Genomic DNA, 18,298 nt, shown 5'->3' on the forward strand with positions numbered 1-18,298 from the left:
TAAAAGAAGCCATTTTCGGCTTCAGTTTCGGTTTTCGGCCAAGAGCATCCGAAATTTTCGGTTTCGGCCCAGAATTTTCATTTCGGTGCATCACTAGTAGATATACATATATAAGTATATGTTTGTGCATTCACAGTTCAGGCTATTGTTTTGTGTGCACATCTGTAGAGAATGTGTTCATCAGAAGAATTGCCCCCTATCTTAGGTTTAAGTGCAGAGCAGAACATTCATTTATGTATAGTTTCTTCCTGCATCTGAGAGAGAGGGACTTATGTAACCATCAGAGACCATTATGAACCCAAAATTTACCAAATGTTTCCCCAATTTGACAATTGCACCCCAACTGTAAAACTTCCCCCAAAACTTTTCACACCCACAAACACAAACGCACACGCACACGCACACGCACACACACACACACACACACACACACACACACACACACACACACACACACACACACACACACACACACACACACACACAGCAGTCAACATTTGAAGTGGATCAAAGAAGTTAATCATAGTTGTCCTAAGACAAGAACGGGTTTTGTTCAAAATTCATGTATAACTTTGATGAAAGGTTTTAATCCACTTCAAATGTTTACTACTGTATGCACAGTGAAATAAATATTGCTATAAGTAAAATTTTATTAGAATAAATGTAAGTATAATAAAAATAAAAAAAAACTTTAAAAAATAAGTTGAAATAATGCAAATTGATGACTATAACAAATGCACAGACTATGTGGAAGAAACTATGTGTACATAAATTAATGTTCTTTAGAGCACTCCACCTGAAACCTGAGATAAGGCACTTCCTCTTAGACAAACACAGGTGCACACAAAACAATAGCCTGAACTGTGAGTTAAAGGTGGCACGCACAAACAGAAAATTTCTATTTAACTAAGAATATATACATAGAATGTATATGTATCTACAATAATATTATAGCAGATGCTTTCTCATTATATTTTAATTACTCATTAAAAAAAAAAAATATATATATATATATATATATATATATACTGTATATATTTAACAATGCCTGTCCTCCATTAACAGATATCCGAGGGGAGTGATGAAGAGGAGGACAGTGATGATGATGGAGAAGTTGATGTACATTCTGGAGTAAGCATCTGTTGCCAAGGATAGATTGCTTCTTTGACTCATATAGGCTGGATCCACAAAAAAGTGTATTGGCTGATATAAGCCTGCATATATTTGCTGTATTTGCTGATATGTATCGCTGAAGCAAATACACATCTTCTGTTGTGACATCTTCGTGGCAAACCTGACACGTATGATTTCCTCGCAACAATCCTGCTGTTATGTGCAGGGCCATCGCTTTTCTTCAGAAAACCTCAGCGTTTGTGTCTGTTTGTGCAACACTGAAGAAACGATGGAGAAAAGAATGAAATGTTCATGGAGAGGTGATGACCTGATGGTTAAAGAGCTGCTGGTACAGAGGCTGAAAAATGTGAGCCAGTTATTTCTGTGATTACAAACTTCTTCCATCTCCTTTCTCCTTGTGCCATCTAGCAACACACATGACTCCAAAAACTTTTACGCTGGACTGATTGTTTCTGCATGTAGATTCTCTGTAGTTACAGCAGTCAAGCATTTGTTTGAAATACAAACTGGACGGGCATATGTACAGTATTTATGAAAATGTTTTACATTGCTTTTTTACATTGCTATAAATGGAAGGTCAATGCCCCTTTGAAGGCCAGATGTATTTGTTATTGTTACATGTCCACTAGGATACACTCTTAAAAATAAAGGTTCTTTATTCCATGGGACAAAACTTTCCAACTTTCCATTGCGCAAAAGATTATTTGTGGAAAAAGGTTCTTTAGATTATTAAAATGTTCTAGAAAAAATGGTTCTTTTAACAACTGTTCAAGGTTCTTTAGGGAGCAAAAAATGGTTCCTCTGTGGCATGACTGCGAAACCCCCTTTTATAACCTTTATTTTTATGAGTGTAGGGTTCACAGGCTCTGATTATACAGACTGGCCTGGTAGTAATCCGGTGGATCAAATATCTTACTAACTGTGGCACTGTTGCAGTGCTGTTAAACAAAAGTTACACAACACTGGGTAACTTATAGTTGCTGTATTGAGAAATTATCTCATACAAAACTGTCCGAATCAAAGGACCAATAGATCTAGCCAGAAGTGAATCTGCTAATGCCGTTTTGGTACTCTATTTGGTAGATTTTCAATGAGTACTTGGTTTGTAGCAATAGGGACATTAGTTCTTCGTTCAAATACAAAATTTTTAAAAATTGTCTTTGTGAATGTGCTAATGTGCTACAGGCAACTCCCTCTTAATAAAATGTAAAACATATTTTGTCTGTGTGTGTTTTTCCCCCCTGATCTAGCCAATAGTTTAATATTTTATAGTCTATGTCATGTTGTTTGGCTCCATTTTGAAGACTTTGGGGTAAATGAAAGCATTCTAATTAAAGGTATAGTGGAGGATTTCGCCGAATTTTAGAAAAGAACCGCCCTCTCCACTTTTTGAAAAAATGCACATGCGCAACACTCTACCTGCTCCCGAGAGGGAACGCCTATTAAACGTGTGCACGAGAGAGCATGCACGAGTCTAGTGCGTGACTTGTGCCAGGGATAGCATCATAGCTTACATTAACTTTTACTAGCAGTGATTTTAAATGGATTTCTCCAAATAGCATGCCAAACTTCACCTGTCGAGTAGAAACTTCGCGACTGAGGCATCAGTGGGAAGCCCAACCTGTGCTTTTAGCGCATGCCAGCGTGTGAAATATTCTCCCAAAAACACTCTGGTCTTGTTTCTTTCTTCAGAGGCCTTTCTCTTCTTGTCATACAATTCGTAAACACTTTTTCTCTTGCGACCCTCAGACATTTTGAAAAAACCCGGTGAGAACGGGCGAGCTTCAATGAATGGCTGAAACCGTAGCTCACCACACATACACACCTGAAAGTATGCATGCGCAGAAAGCGAAAACTACGGCCTTACGTAAACATATCACCAGAATGATTGACAACTAGGAGGACCAATAGTCTTGATGATCCACCCGGAAAAAGAAAATCCTCCACTATACCTTTAAGGTCCATAAAATGTAAGTTAACTTGGTATTATTTTATACCATTCTAGTATTTATTCATATTTTGAATTAGCTTTCAGTTTTAGTTTACTGTAACAACAATGGTTAATACCGGTAAATGTTTTTGTGATGTAAAAATCATATCAGAACTTTTGTGCCTTTATTGTAAAAAATTATCTATGCAATGCCACTGAAAACCTATGCAATGCCACTGAAAACCAAAGTGACACATTTCAGAGAAAAATTAAAAATAAGAACTACTGAATAAGTGCAAACTTTGATTTTATTACAGCACCCAGTCTTTTTTTGGATATGAGTCTATCAGCTTGGAACATCTTAACTTGGGAGTATTTTTCCATTCATCTTTGCAAAAACATTCCGCATCTTCTGTGCACGGCCCTTTTTAAAGTGTCATGACCAATTAAGACTAATGAATGGTGTAAGTATTCTTCGTTCTTTATTCATGCTAATGCAAATGTAACCTTATTGTAATAGGCTATTACTGAAATGACTAATACTGGCAAGTACCGTTTAAATTTTTGAGAGCTGTTGAAATAATTTCCCAAGCTAGATTTCTACCAGCCCCAATTTTTAATATTCTCAAACAATATTTATAATAAAACAAAAGTGTTCTGATCCTAGAAAGGAATGCAAAACAATTGGTCAGTGATACATCCCATTGGCATGATTGGGCGGTATATATCAAAAACGTACCAACGAGATCAAAAGAGCAAGAAAATAAGAGAGATGACTGCACCACCACTCAGCACACAAATTAAATACTTCTCAAGTGTCTTTGCAGATGATAAAAATGTTGATAATAATAGTAACAATAATTTCAAAAGAAACAAGTAAAGAAGCTCAAGGAGGGGATACGGCCAAAATAACAAAGATAAAGTAAACTGGGAGTATGAAAGTCAAAATAATCTATCAAGTAAACAACAAAACTCTTTCCTGACTTCCTTATAAACCCGAGAAAAATAGCACCCACCTCCCTACGGCTTCTCAATCAATAACAATAAAACTACAACACGTCAACTTTGGCTGCCACCACAGCAGGAACAACAGGTTTTCTTAAAACAATATAGCTCAGTGTCTTTCTTTGCACAACCAGTTCCTTCTGCTTAAATACAGGCTCCTCTAGAGGATAGGGAGAAGCGCTGGAAAACAGGCAAGAAAACAACATTTCCCAGCAGGCTGTTAGCCAGCAGTAGAAATACAACACACACATTCCCAATAAAATAAAACAAAAATAAATATATGACCTGGGACATAACAGTCAGAAAAAATGTGTAATCTTAGCAAAGAGGAGTTAATTTTAGTGGATGTTATATTAACTAATGAAGTATTAACAAAAATGCTGTGTCATTCACCAAGAATAACAAACCCGTCCTGTAGAGGGATGGGCAGACAGAAGAACAGAAACTTACCGAGAAATCGAAACCTATGAAAACCAGGGCAACAGCAGTTCTCAGATCAGTTGAGGGCGGTAACAATTTACCAGTATAAATTACAGCGACAAACATTGATCTGTCCTTTATGAGAGCCTCTTGCTGATGGATCAACAGGGTAAGAGATCATTTCTCAAGATTATTATTTAGAATAATGTTATGAATAATGAATAACTTAGAAAAAGTTTTCTTAAAGTGTTTCACAATGAAAGGATTTTGTAATGCAAATTTTATTTTGGTGGGTTGTCGCTGTGTAACCTGGAATCTGAATCCTCTTAACAGGTCTATGGTGGTTCCTCTGTGGGAGACGCCATGAAACCTTGAGTGATCTCGTCACACTAATGTGTGAGTATACCAGATATTTCAAACTTTTTTTTTTTTAGCTATACTGTAAAAGACATTATAGTGAACTAAACAAACAAACATCGCAATGTTACATCTAAATGACTTCTTTCAAATGCAATATTGTTATATAATTGTACATGTTGGTATTTGACACCATCTGCAGTTCCTGTATCTGAATGGTTTTATTGTTTGTTGTAGCATCATGAAGGAGGCGGATCTCATGTAAATCCTCGCTGCCACGGGCGGGGTCATCTGGCCCAGCAACATTCGGAGGGGAAACTCTCTGTTTTGCGTTGGTGTCTAGATGCGCAGAGGCCAGCACCGTAACGCTGCGAAGCCTGACATCTTACGTGAAGCCTCAAGTCTACAACAAAGTCTATACAAAGTGAAGAACCAACCAGAAAAAAATCATACCAATGAATGTAATGCTAAAAGTGAACCAAGAAACCTCTTTAACATTGCCGTCTCATGAATAATGCTACAAATGAAAAGTGAACTAAATGAAGAAGTGTCTTTTTTGGTGAAACCTTTGGTTTCTGCATTGCTTGGTTCGGTTGGTCCGGGGCCCAGCTGATAAAACAAAAGCCCCGGAACAAAATGTAAAAAAAAAAAAAAAAAACTAAATAAAAAGAGCAAAATCCGCAACAAAAGTCCATATTGTGCTGTGTTTATTTTGTGCATTTTTTATGATGTGTTTACTAACGATAGCACATCTTACAGTATAGGCCAATATGGGAATATTTTTAGGGATTATATAAATATAATAATATATACACACACATGACACAAACACTTTTATGTTAGATGTGATAAATCACGATTAATCGATTTGACAGCACTAATATATATAATAATATATAATATTATAATAATTATATATAGGCTATATATATATATATATATATATATATATATATATATATTGTATGCATGCAATTTGTATAATATTCAAAGTACAAATTTCTAGTAATTGTGCAGTTAATTCTCATATTGTATTTTCAACAAGTTTTAGAATATTTTCCTCTCCCCAAATGTGTCACTACCAAAACACAATATATAATTTAATAAGAAGGGATATATTGAGCTATTAAGATTTTGTTTACATCTACCTTGTAAATATTTTTTTTTTGCCTATTTAATTAAAAAAGTCTTCACACGTAAATTAACAATTACAATTTTAACAATTTAAAATTAATGGGATTTGTTGTATTTTGAATAAAAAATTTCTTTGTAAAAGGCATACAGTTCAGCACAAACAAAACTTTAACCGGCACAAACGAACGAGACTATTTTATTTGGAGCATGTTGGGGGCTGGGTGACCTCAGAATGGCCTATAACTATTCTTTTAATAGGCCTATCTAAAAAAAAAAAAGCGAAGCAGCACAAACAAAAAAATGTAGGCTACAGCACAAACCATCACAAACGAAGCAAAAACGACTGAGCCTATTTTGCCGACGTTTTGCATTGGATGGGGGCGGGGCCAACTTCACGCAGTGATTGACATGACGGGAGTGGGCGGGACCAACTTCACGCAGTGATTGACAGGGAGGGAGGGGACAGGAACGTGATCGGCTCGGAATCCATTTTCAATTTGAAATTTTGCTACATTCATTGCGGGGCATTTAATGAAAATGCAATCGCAAGTGTCTTAACTGTGAATGTAAATGCAATTAAGAAAAATAACATTTAAATGATCATTTTGCTACAGTTTTTGCTTAAACATATTAAACATATCTAATAATTTCTGTAATACATTTTTCATTTTAATTTTGCAACTTATAAAGCATTGAAATATGTATTCAACTTACATATTAAAACTAGTGTATGAAATGGCAAATGTAATTCATTCTCATTTTGCACCAAACGTTGCACAAATGTAATGGAAAATGTAAATGTAAATACAGAAATGGATTGCCATTTTACATATTGCATTGTCATTTTGCATATTACATTTCAAATTGAATATTGCTTCCATAGTCTTGTAGTAAGAATCACAAAATCATTTAATCATATTCAAGAAACAGCAGAACAGATCCGTCAGCACTTAACTGCATCCTGCTAAATAAATAAATAAATAAAATATTCCCATATGCTTTCACTTTTTCTTAATCTCTCCCTGTTAGCTTCTAAACGATTTCTGAACTTGTATGGCCTCTTTATGATAAATTAGTTGTGTTCCTCATTTGTAAGTGGCTCTGGATAAAATTGTTTGCTAAATTAATAAATGTAAAATGTAAATGTTGTTTTGTGTTGTTCACTCACCTTTGTAGGGAACGTGTTTATCTAAAATGGTGTGTTATAGGTTTAAGGTGGGGTGACAGAATAGAATCTTAATTGCTCTCAAAGTTTCTTCCTATCATGTCAACAAGCCTGTCTTTGCTTATCTTACATAATAATAGCATACAGCCGTGTTCTGAATTGTTATGTGATAAATCACATGATTCGGAAACTCCCTCACATGATTCGGAAACTCCCTCACAAGCAAAGTTTCGTTTCTGTGAAAACATCGAGTGTCTGCACCGAATTGGCTGCTGACATGGGCGTTCTCTGATGAGGTGTGATCCGTTTTCTGGAGGAAGAGTATAAATAACGGAGGAATATCTCTTTCTGCATGAACTCTGCTGCTGCTCTGAAGCTTAAACAAATCAACAGAATGGTAAGCTTTATGGTTTGTTGTTAATATTTTTTGTCTAACCTGTGAATTCATAGTTAAGTATGCAAGTTTTCAATGATATGGTCCATATATGTGACAACAATCGAATACATGATTTTTGAAGTGATGTCAGATGTGCAATACTGTTTATGTTAGAGGTGTAGCCTAGTAGGATTTTGCATTTTTCTTAATTATATTATAAAGTAGCCTAACTTTCCCACTTCAGCAACCATTTTGAATCACACAACGTATGGTTTTAGGTTTGACATTAGGTTGTCTTTCACATTTTTCATTCACAAACTTTACTGCAGATAACATACTTTTAAGGACATATGCATTAATCTGTCTCGTTGGAATAATTGACACAATAGTTTCTGCTGTAATAGCCTATTATAACAGATACTACATTATATATATATATATATTAATCCTTTGTTTGTGTGTGGCATCTTAAACTCATAGTTCATGTTTGTTTTGTGTTCACCCCACCCCTGTAGTTGTTGAAGAGGGTGTGCCAGAGGTTTTCTCATGTTTTAGATGGGGTGACTCTAGAATCTTCCTTAAATGTCTTCCTATCTATCTATCATGTATGAAAACTGACTGTACTTGCTCTCTCTGTATAGGCCTATATGGTCACCGTGATTTTGCCAAGTAAGACATGTTTCTGGATCAACATATTCTGGATTAACATTCCTGCCCCAAAATTTTAATAGTCCTATCCCTACCCCTAAACCTAACCCTATCCAAACTTTTCCCTAAAATCAGAGGGAAATGACAGGTGAATAACACTGATGTTGAAGCACCTCACCCTGGTTTTAAGCCTAAACTTGACATAAACTGTAAACTTGTTCCTCAAATCTGATTGGTTGATTGGAAAGTTGTTCCAGGATCAACAAAGATGTTGATCCAGGAACATGTGGTACTTGGTGAAATCACGTTCACCAGGCCGATATCAAGTACTGTGTATATATGGAGTGGGGGCTGCCAGATTTGACAATAACTTGTCAAGTTGAAAATACATAATATTTGAAGTACATACAACTTAACTAAGGCAAAGCAAAATAATAACTATAAGTTAAAGGTACACTATGTAATTTTTTTTTTAGTATGCCTATAATAAGTGTTTATATATTCTGACTATTTTAGACTGGGCGGGGCGACAACTGCTGCGGAGTAGCCCAGCACCTGCGGACTAGAGACAAATAGTTCCGGCTACAATGTTCTTCCGCAAGACACATGCAGTTTATTAACCACTAATGCGGCAAAAGTTATAAAGTGTACCGTTAAGTTGAGTGAACTTTTTTTTTTTACATGGGATTTATCTAATCAACCGTGTTTGTCCTGCGTCAACAGGTCTTTTCCGAGGGGAGTGAAGAAGATGATGATGAAGATGATGATGATGATGAAGATGATGGAGGTGCTGGAGTAATTGTCTGCTGCCAAGGGTAGGCAACTGCTTCAGACCTTGATGCAGCCAGTGTTGAGAAAGACCCAATAGTACGCTGGATCCATGAACTGTGTGTACTTGCTGATACAAGCAAGCAGCAGCCAAAGAAACACACAGCTTCTTTTTTGTGACAAATGTCACAACCCAAGCACCTCCCGCGCCATGTGTGTCCATGGCAAACCTGACACGTAGACCATGATCCTCCATAGGAACGATGGACCTCGCAACTTACCCGCTGTGCAGTGGCAGCACCATCGCTTTTCTTCAGACTGGCTCTGCTTTTGCGTCTGTTTGTGCAACCCTGAAGAAACCATGGAGAGAAGAATGAAATGTACATGGAGAGGTGATGACCTGATGGATAAAGAGCTGCTGTTCCAGAGGTTGGAAGATGTGAGCCAGTTATTTCTGTCATCACAATCGTCCTCAATCACCATTGTGCCGTTGAGCAACGCACATGACTCCAAGTTATTTCAGCAGGACTGACTGTTTCTGCAACAGGTCTACAGTAGTCAAAAATCCATTAAAATACAAACAGAGATGGGCTGGATGGGCATTTTGAAAATGTACCAATGGATGTACTATGTTGCTCACATTTGGGAGGTCAATGCCCCTTTGAAGCCCAGGTGTATTTGTTGTAAGGATATATTCAGACTATGGCTGCTTGATTCAAAGCTCTCCAGTATAACTAACAGAAGGTTTCTGGAGCAGCGGATCAGGGTCAGTGGTAAAAGCCCACTGTTTTATTATTATTATTTTTTCTTTATCTCACTTCACTCGGCTATAGAGAGCATGCTAATAGCGAGATTACATGTTCACCAGGATAGGGTTCACAGGCACAACGGTTCTGCAAGTTGTGCTGACTTCGTTGAATCCACTGGTTCAGATACCTTACTTAAACTACACAATATGACACACTGCTAAATCTCACGCACAGGTGTTTTTGCAGTGCTGTTGAACAAAAGTTACAACATATGTAACATACCTGTAATGAGATATGATCTCATACAGAACAGGTCTAGCCCCGAAATGAAGCCTAATAGATGTGACACAACATCAGAGGCCTTCATATCCTATTGAGCACTAATTAGATTCTTGGTTATGTGGCAGGGAATCATTAGAAAGTGATGCATTTAGTTTTTACAGTGATGTTCTTGAGAATGTCATGATTGCAGATGGATTTCTGTGCATTTGTCTGCCTGAATGCATAACGTTCTAATGAGCTACACGGTAACTTCCCCTAAATAAAGTATGTTGTAAAAAAAAAAAAAAAAAGGTCTAGTTTGTGTGTGTTTTTTTTGTTTGTTGCTTGTCTCATTGCTATGGTCTCATTTGTTTGGCTACATTGAGCATTTATTTATGCTTATTTCAGTTTATTAATAGTATACTTCATTTAAACTAAAAATAAGAATGCTTTTTATGTACTTCTCAGAAATAAACTTAAAATTACACTTAAGTATACTTGACTTAAAAGTATATTTGGACTATACATGTATAGTCAATCTTTTGATCGAGATATACTTAAATATCTTTTTTATATTACCTATTTTAAAGTATAATTAGTATGCTTAGCTTGTAGATGTGTTTACTCTTTTGTTTGAGTAGCCTATTAAAGTTTTACATACAGTCTTATATGTAAGATAAGTAATATAAATTATATGTAAGATAAGATACATACATTGTATGAAACTAATAAAAAAAAAAATTCTTTACATGTATAAAGAAAACAGATATGTTCCTAATTATGAGTATCTGAATTTTTATGTAGGCTAGCTAACTGTTACTTCACTCTTTCCCCACTGAATTTTCCGCCTATGCATGTTTTCACTGTTATAAGGTAGGGGGCGCTATTACACATCTTCTAGTACAGACTCCGGATCAAAAACACACAGGCGAAGAAAATGCAGAGACAGGTGATGTAAGATTATATAAAATATAAAATAATGGGATCATCAAACAAGCATTAAACAGCATGTAAGTTCAAAACTGCCTGACGTTACCGGATTAAATGTCGACACAGGAAGGGTTAACGACTAAAGCTTTGGTGGTGTTGATGGACTCGATCTAACGTTACTCCATCTATGTTTTTGATCATCGACATTTGATCCGGGTGCAGTCTTTGACAAAACCGTGATTCTGCTGAAAAGATTGAAAAGCTGAAACGTGTCAGCTTTTTGTTTAAAATGTTACTTTTTAAATAAAACTTACCCACTTTCAAGTGTTGATAAAAAAGGAAGCATGAAGCTAGAATAAAATGTTTTTAAATGGAAAGAGTTAAAAGCACAGTTAAAGATATATTTCAAGTATAACAATAATAATACCTAAATAGGGACATTAGTATACTTAAAGTGCAAAAATGTCAAAAGTGTCATTCCCTATATTTTTGTATTTCTTACTTTATTTTTATTTTTGAGCTGCTGTAACACAGAAATTTCCCCAGTGTGGGATTAATAAAGTCTATCAATCAATCAATCAATCAATAATATATTAATACAATAGTAAACTATAAGTATGATGTTATGTTCGCCTAAAGAAAACTTACAAGTATACTTGTATAAAAGCAATAAACTTGTAGTTTACTGAGAGTATACTTCAAAGTGTACTTTCATAAACTAAAATTGTTTACTAAAAGTAATAAAATAGTAAACTGTATAATTGTAAGTTCACTTGTAGTACAGGTGCAGTATCCCTTAAAAGAAAACCCGGAAACCAATCGAGCTCAGCCATCTTGAAGGACATCTCAGTTCTCTAATTGCACCGCGAGGAGGCGAGGATCGAGGAGTAAGGAGGCTTCCCGAGGAGTCATGAGCGAGGATACACTGGTGTATCCTTCAGTAGCACCTCACTGCAGTACACGAGATCCAGGGGGCGGAGTTGGATCCAGATCTAAGGGGTGGAGATTGGTAGGTTTAGGGGTGGGTTTAGGGATCAGGGGGTGGAGATGGGTAGGTTTAGGTATATATATAAGGTGGGAGGAGTTGGACCTAGATCCAACTCCTCCCCCTGGATTTCATGTTCTGCAGTGAGGACCATCTCGTATCCTTTGCAGAAGAGTTTTATCGACTAAACGCAGGGATTAAAGTTCTCCGTCGCTACGACGGATTTCCGTTAATTGCAGCAAGTCTATGACGGATTTCCGTCAATATGGTTCCAGTCTGTCCTTAATGTCTTAAATTCACTTTTCATAATTTTAAGGCCGTAAATAGGCTTTCATTTCTCAAATAGTGTAATAAATGTCTTAATTTTAGTTTGAATAGGTCTTAAATTAAAGAAAGACGAGGTGTATTCACCCTGCTGAGGGGGATGTGATCAAAGCCTGGAGTGGAGCAAAAGCACGTTCCTCTCTCCACTCTAAGCATTCTGTAATCACTTCGCTGATGGTCCACTCCGGGTTTTCAATTACTGCTCACGGAAAGTGCATGTCAGGCTACAGTTGAGCGCTGAGGTAGAGAACTATATTTCAGTTACCATGGACACACTTGTAGGGCTGGGCGATATATCGATATAAAAAATATATCGATACATTTTTTAAATGCGATATGGAATTAGACCATATCACATATATGGATATAGTTCAAATTTGCGCTGTGATCTTTGCTCCCCGCGCCCCCGCTCCTCCTATTCCACTCTGCGTGCGTGTTTAGAGCATGTTATGTTATGCGAATCATGACTACTTCAGAAAACCCAGCACAATAGGAACTACCAGGCAGTGACATAAGTGTACGCTGAAATAAAGTTTTTCACCTCAGAAAAACGGACTTTCTTGTCCTGTCAGCCATTATACTGTTCTCGTAGCGCACACTCAATTGCACGCGCAAATGCAGCGGCGCGCGCTGTATCGCCTCACTGATCAAGCTAGTGCAAAAGAAACTACGAGCATGCATGCCGTTACGTTGTAAATTACCCGAAATAAAAGCAATGCAGGGATGATTTCCATTCTATTCACCAGGAGGAGCAGTTTCCATGTTTCATTAACAGTTATTGTTAATGTGTATTCACCATCGTAACTGTCGTTTCCATATTAACCCCAAAATTTCACTATTTTTCTTTGTATTATTTTTTATATTTTTAACCCTTGTGCATCGTTTAAATTTACAACCTTTCGTTATGTTTGTGGCTGAAAACAGCCACTACTTTAAACTGCTGTAAAAATGTATCAGATAAATATTTGTTTCAATTTTTTTTGCATAAATCTATTAATCAGCCTCAGTCCTGCTCAAAAATACTAAATGTTTAAAAAAAATTCAGGATTTTAACTCTTTAATTGCCAAATTCGTAAATGATGTCACTGATTTGGGGGAAAAAAAACACAAAATGACTAATTTTCAATATAAAATGTGATTGTGGACTGGATTTTTTTTTACCTTTTATCACAGTCTTGGACATGTCAAAGATTAGAAACAACATTAGTTTTGATGCATTGTTAGTTTTTGTGCAGCATCAGATTTTAACTTTTTCTCCCTCATTTACTGTTTGTGGCTGTTTTTGCCCCATTGACTTCCATTATAACCACATTTTTTGATTGCAAAGCCATGACACCATATAATCATGCATTTTTGATTGTTGGTGGTTTTCCCTGTTGGGAAGAGGTAAAATTTGTAATTTTTACTGTTGATAACCAGGTGGAACCATTAACCCTTTAGATAGGCCTGTGCAAAAAAAAAGCTTAGTTTCTGGCTTTTACATGGAGTGTATATGGAGTATAATAGCATAATAAAGTGTGTGTGTGTGTGTGTGTGTGTGTGTGTGTGTGTGTGTGTGTGTGTGTGTGTGTGTGTACTCACCTTGATGCGTCTGAGAAAATCAAAATATGCACCTCAGCTCTCAGAACTACATGGAGTAAACAAAAACAAAGTAAGTGTATTTATGCATCTGCTGCCTTTTGATGGTGAGAAATGCAGACTAAACAAATACAAAGCAAGTGGATTTAAACACTTGCATGCAAGCCTACTGGTCATTTGATGGTGAGAAGAGCAGCAAGCAACATGAGAAAGGGCTTGACTTGTAGTGAAGTTTCAGAGATGATTATGCAGCCTGACCCTTCCAGAGAGCTGCAGGATGTATCGTCTTCTCCCTCTGACACCACAGACTCTGGAGAGTCAGATCCTGATTTGGATGTGGCACCCTCATCATCCTCTCTAGCTTCCACTGAAGGCGAGGAGGATTCGGAGGATCCTGGATCTGGGTGGATTGGGAGAAATGGCGAAGTGTGGTTTTCAGTCAACTCCCTTTCTTCAGCCTGTCAGAGGCGTGACTCCAGGGCCGACGCGCTATGCCATCGCAAGGATCTAGAACATGAATTCTGTGTTCAACGGATTCGTTTTTTTACTGAGGAGATGATTGACCTCATTGTCAGCATGACCAACCTCCATGGGCGCCGCACAATGAGAAACGGGGTGGACTCCACAGATCTCCGTGCCTACATGGGGGCTACTGATTTTGGCTGGCGTCTACAGGTCCAGAGGGGAGTCCACACGTTGCCTGTGGGATCATCGCCTTCCCCTCCTATTTTTACTCCGTAAAAGACAGATTGAACACAGAATCCATGTTCTGGACGCTTGCGATGGCATAGCACGTCGGCCCTGGAGTCACGGGAGTTGGCAGGCTGAAGAAAGGGAGTTGTCTCCGCGTTGGTGGAAAACCACACTTCGCCATTTCTCCCAATCCACCCAGATCCAGGATCCTCTGAATCCTCCTCGCCTTCAGTGGAAGCTAGAGAGGATGATGAGGGTGCCACATCCAAATCAGGATCTGACTCTCCTGAGTCTGTGGTGTCAGAGGGAGAAGACGATACATCGTGCAGCTCGCTGGAGGGGTCAGGCTGCATAATCATCTCTGAAACTTCACTACAAGTCAAGCCCTTTCTCATGTTGCTTGCTGCTCTTCTCACCATCAAATGACCAGTAGGCTTGCATGCAAGTGTTTAAATCCACTTGCTTTGTATTTGTTTAGTCTGCATTTCTCACCATCAAAAGGCAGCAGATGCATTAATACACTTACTTTGTTTTTGTTTACTCCATGTAGTTCTGAGAGCTGAGGTGCATATTTTGATTTTCTCAGACGCATCAAGGTGAGTACACACACACACACACACACACACACACACACACACACACACACACACTTTATTATGCTATTATACTCCATATACACTTCATATAACTCCATGTAAAAGCCAGAAACTAAGCTTTTTTTTGCACAGGCCTATCTAAAGGGTTAATGGTGCCACCTGGTTATCAACAGTAAAAATTACAAATTGTACCTCTTCCCAACAGGGAAAACCACCAACAATCAAAAATGCATAATTATATGGTGTCATGACTTTGCAATCAAAAAATGTGGTTATAATGGAAGTCAATGGGGCAAAAACAGCCACGAACAGTAAATGAGGGAGAAAAAGTTAAAATCTGATGCTGCACAAAAACTAACAATGCATCAAAACTAATGTTGTTTCTGATCTTTGACATGTCCAAGACTGTGATAAAAGGTTAAAAAAAATCCAGTCCACAATCACATTTTATATTGAAAATTAGTCATTTTGTGTGTGTTTTTTCCCAAATCAGTGACATCATTTACGAATTTGGCAATTAAAGAGTTAAAATCCTGATTTTTTTTTACACATTTAGTATTTTTGAGCAGGACGGAGGTTGATTAATAGATTTATGCAAAAAAAATTGAAAAAAATATTTATCTGATATATTTTTACAGCAGTTTAAAGTAGTGGCTGTTTTCAGCCACAAACATAACGAAAGGGTAGTAAATTTGCCCACAGTGTACTGTTGAGTTTTTGAAAAATTTCAAAGCATTTTCCCAAAATATGTGTCAAAATAAGATTTGTCACCAAAAATCATTCCATTTGCTGAAACACAGAGAAAGTTATGGCCAAATTTAGACTAGAAAATACCCCATAGTGGATGAAAACATCCCCAACAGCACATAAGGGTTAAATGACTGTAGTGGCTCATACCAACATTGTATTAACAAAAACTAGTTTGGGACTGCTATTTAATAGTTTTAGCATAGGCCTAATGTTTATTTATTAGTACTAGTCTTTACTATTAGTCATATTCTTACAATTTATGTTAAGTAAAGGGGAAAAGTAGTTGTGTGTGTGTTAACAAATTTTGTGTAAACGTGTTATAATTTGCCTATATATAATATATATTTTCCCCTTTACTTAACGAAAGTTTAAGTAAAGGGGAAGGCTTAGCGAAATGGGGGGAGAATGGCAAGCCTTTTAATCTAACAGCCAGGTATGTGTCTTTGCACAGTATGTCACAGGAGACTTCAATATGGCAATAATGGTAAAAAAGTGCTAGGTCACCATCAATCAGAAGCTAGTCACAATGCTGCCTTTCGTGCTCTACAGTAGCCTACATGCTCCCTGCCTGGTTTTCATAGATTAAAATAGCTTTTAAAATACGCAAACTGGCAATATTAAAGCGGTTTAAAACATCTCCCCTTAAAATGCTATTGGTCTCGACTATGTAAAAAGTTAAAGGAATATGACTTGGCCTTAAAAAAAAATTTCAGTCAGAAGAATTTTTTTCACTTTAATCCCTGTAAACGTGACGCACGTATAAATTCTCCTCCCCCTTCACATCGGTCAAAATAATTTTAATTTATACTTTACCTTTTCAGTTTATATAAACCACACATCTCACATATTTCAACAGGGTATCTTGCTTTATTAATATTTATTATGAATTTCTTAAACAAACTTCAACAACATAAGGGCAGATCATTTGAGCGCTGCTGATGCTGATGAAGTGACGCGAGTGATCAAGTATTCCAATGTATAAAAAACCTTTCATTCAATTCCTCCGTCCTCCTTTTCTTTCCTTGCAGCCTTCCCTCGTATGCTACAGGGGGTGGAGCTGAGACACGAGGAAAGGAAACGAGAAGCTCCCATAGTTGTGAACTAGTGCACTTACACTTATAGTACACTTAAATGTATACTGTTTGTGGTAAGGATGGTCTTAGCTGTAGCTAGGCAAAAAAAAGTAAAAAGTAAAAACTCTGAAGTCTCTTAAAGGTGATTTAATTTTCTTGTCAGGGCATGCTCCAAACAGTGTAACAGGGTTCCATCCACCAGAATTTCAATACAGAAAAAAACAAAGGAAAAGAGAAAAAAAGAAAGAAAAAAAAACATAGCAAAATAATATTTACATGAGGACCATCAAACACGTTGGCTACTGGCCCAACAGTCACCCTTTGTTCTCCCCCCCGTCCAAACAATTAGACTCTTTATAGTCGAGGCTCCTCCCCTCAAATTCAAACATACCAATGGCAAGGCTATCTCAATTACAATATACATAAGATTATTTATGAGACCATATTTAACATCAACATTCAAACATGAATATTAGCATCTTCTTTATCAAGCTCCATTTTCATCATGAAAACCAACGAGAATCTTAAAAGATGCATTCAATGTAATAATATTTCACATTCTCAATACTTGAACTCCTCCTCCTCTGGGAAGGTATAAGTCAGGCTTCCTGTTCGTGAGCCCCTCCTATTAGGACATTCCAGGAAGAAGGTAAGACAAGAGATTCACCATTAACAAACAAATCATTATTTGTATAATTTACATTCACCTTTTCTTGTTTACAGGCACAAAAAAGGCTAAGACAGACAAACATGAGTCGCACTGGAATGTGCACCTTCCATTCGACACATGTAAGACAAAACAGTGAATAAAATTATCTTGAACACAAAACCCATTGTTTGGTTCTTTGAATTGAAAGTTACATACCTCATTTTATCACACTGTTATATACTAAGCAGTATTGAAATAGTATACTTACAAGTTTACTACTAGTAAATTGATATTATTAGTATACTTACTACATAAAGTTTACTTAAAAATTTACTTGAACTTTACTTAGGCCTAAGTATACTTTATAAAATGAATTTGAAGTATACTTATTTTTTTTCTCAAGGGTATCCTTACAAAAAAGAAGTATAATTCAAGTTAATTTTATTAAGTATACGTTAAGTACAAGTATATTTGTGAGAAGTATAAAAAAAATATATATACTTTCTTATTTTTAGTAGGCTATATAAGAAGTCTATTAATAGCACACTTGAATTAACTTCTTTTTTGTAAGGGTAACTTAATTCAGACCAAAGAAAACTTTGCAATTGTTTTCAAAAGTTCCTTTGATTAAGCAAAATGCACATGAGAAAAAATATTTCTTGTGGTTTGGTAGGTATATTGTAGATACAGACTGCTGGACCCTTATATAATTAGACTTAATACGAATCGTGAATGTCTATCCACTAATGTGTTTATGACACTTAATAAGGATT

At 36.7% G+C, this 18,298-nt stretch overlaps 2 long non-coding RNA genes across 2 annotated transcripts; both read left to right on the forward strand.

Moving 5' to 3' along the window:
- Nucleotides 1-4,501: 4,501 nt before the first annotated feature.
- On the forward strand, nucleotides 4,502-5,538 carry LOC311089708. The gene is made up of 3 exons (XR_014607747.1): nucleotides 4,502-4,658; nucleotides 4,823-4,885; nucleotides 5,084-5,538. It is a non-coding gene; the product is annotated as an uncharacterized lncRNA (long non-coding RNA).
- Nucleotides 5,539-7,396: 1,858 nt separating this feature from the next.
- LOC311089395 lies at nucleotides 7,397-10,258 on the forward strand. The gene is made up of 2 exons (XR_014607685.1): nucleotides 7,397-7,542; nucleotides 8,893-10,258. It is a non-coding gene; the product is annotated as an uncharacterized lncRNA (long non-coding RNA).
- The last annotated feature ends 8,040 nt before the right edge of the window (nucleotides 10,259-18,298 follow it).

This window comes from Abramis brama, assembly GCF_963993115.1.
Source record: "Abramis brama genome assembly, chromosome: 9".
Lineage (NCBI taxonomy): Eukaryota > Metazoa > Chordata > Actinopteri > Cypriniformes > Leuciscidae > Abramis > Abramis brama.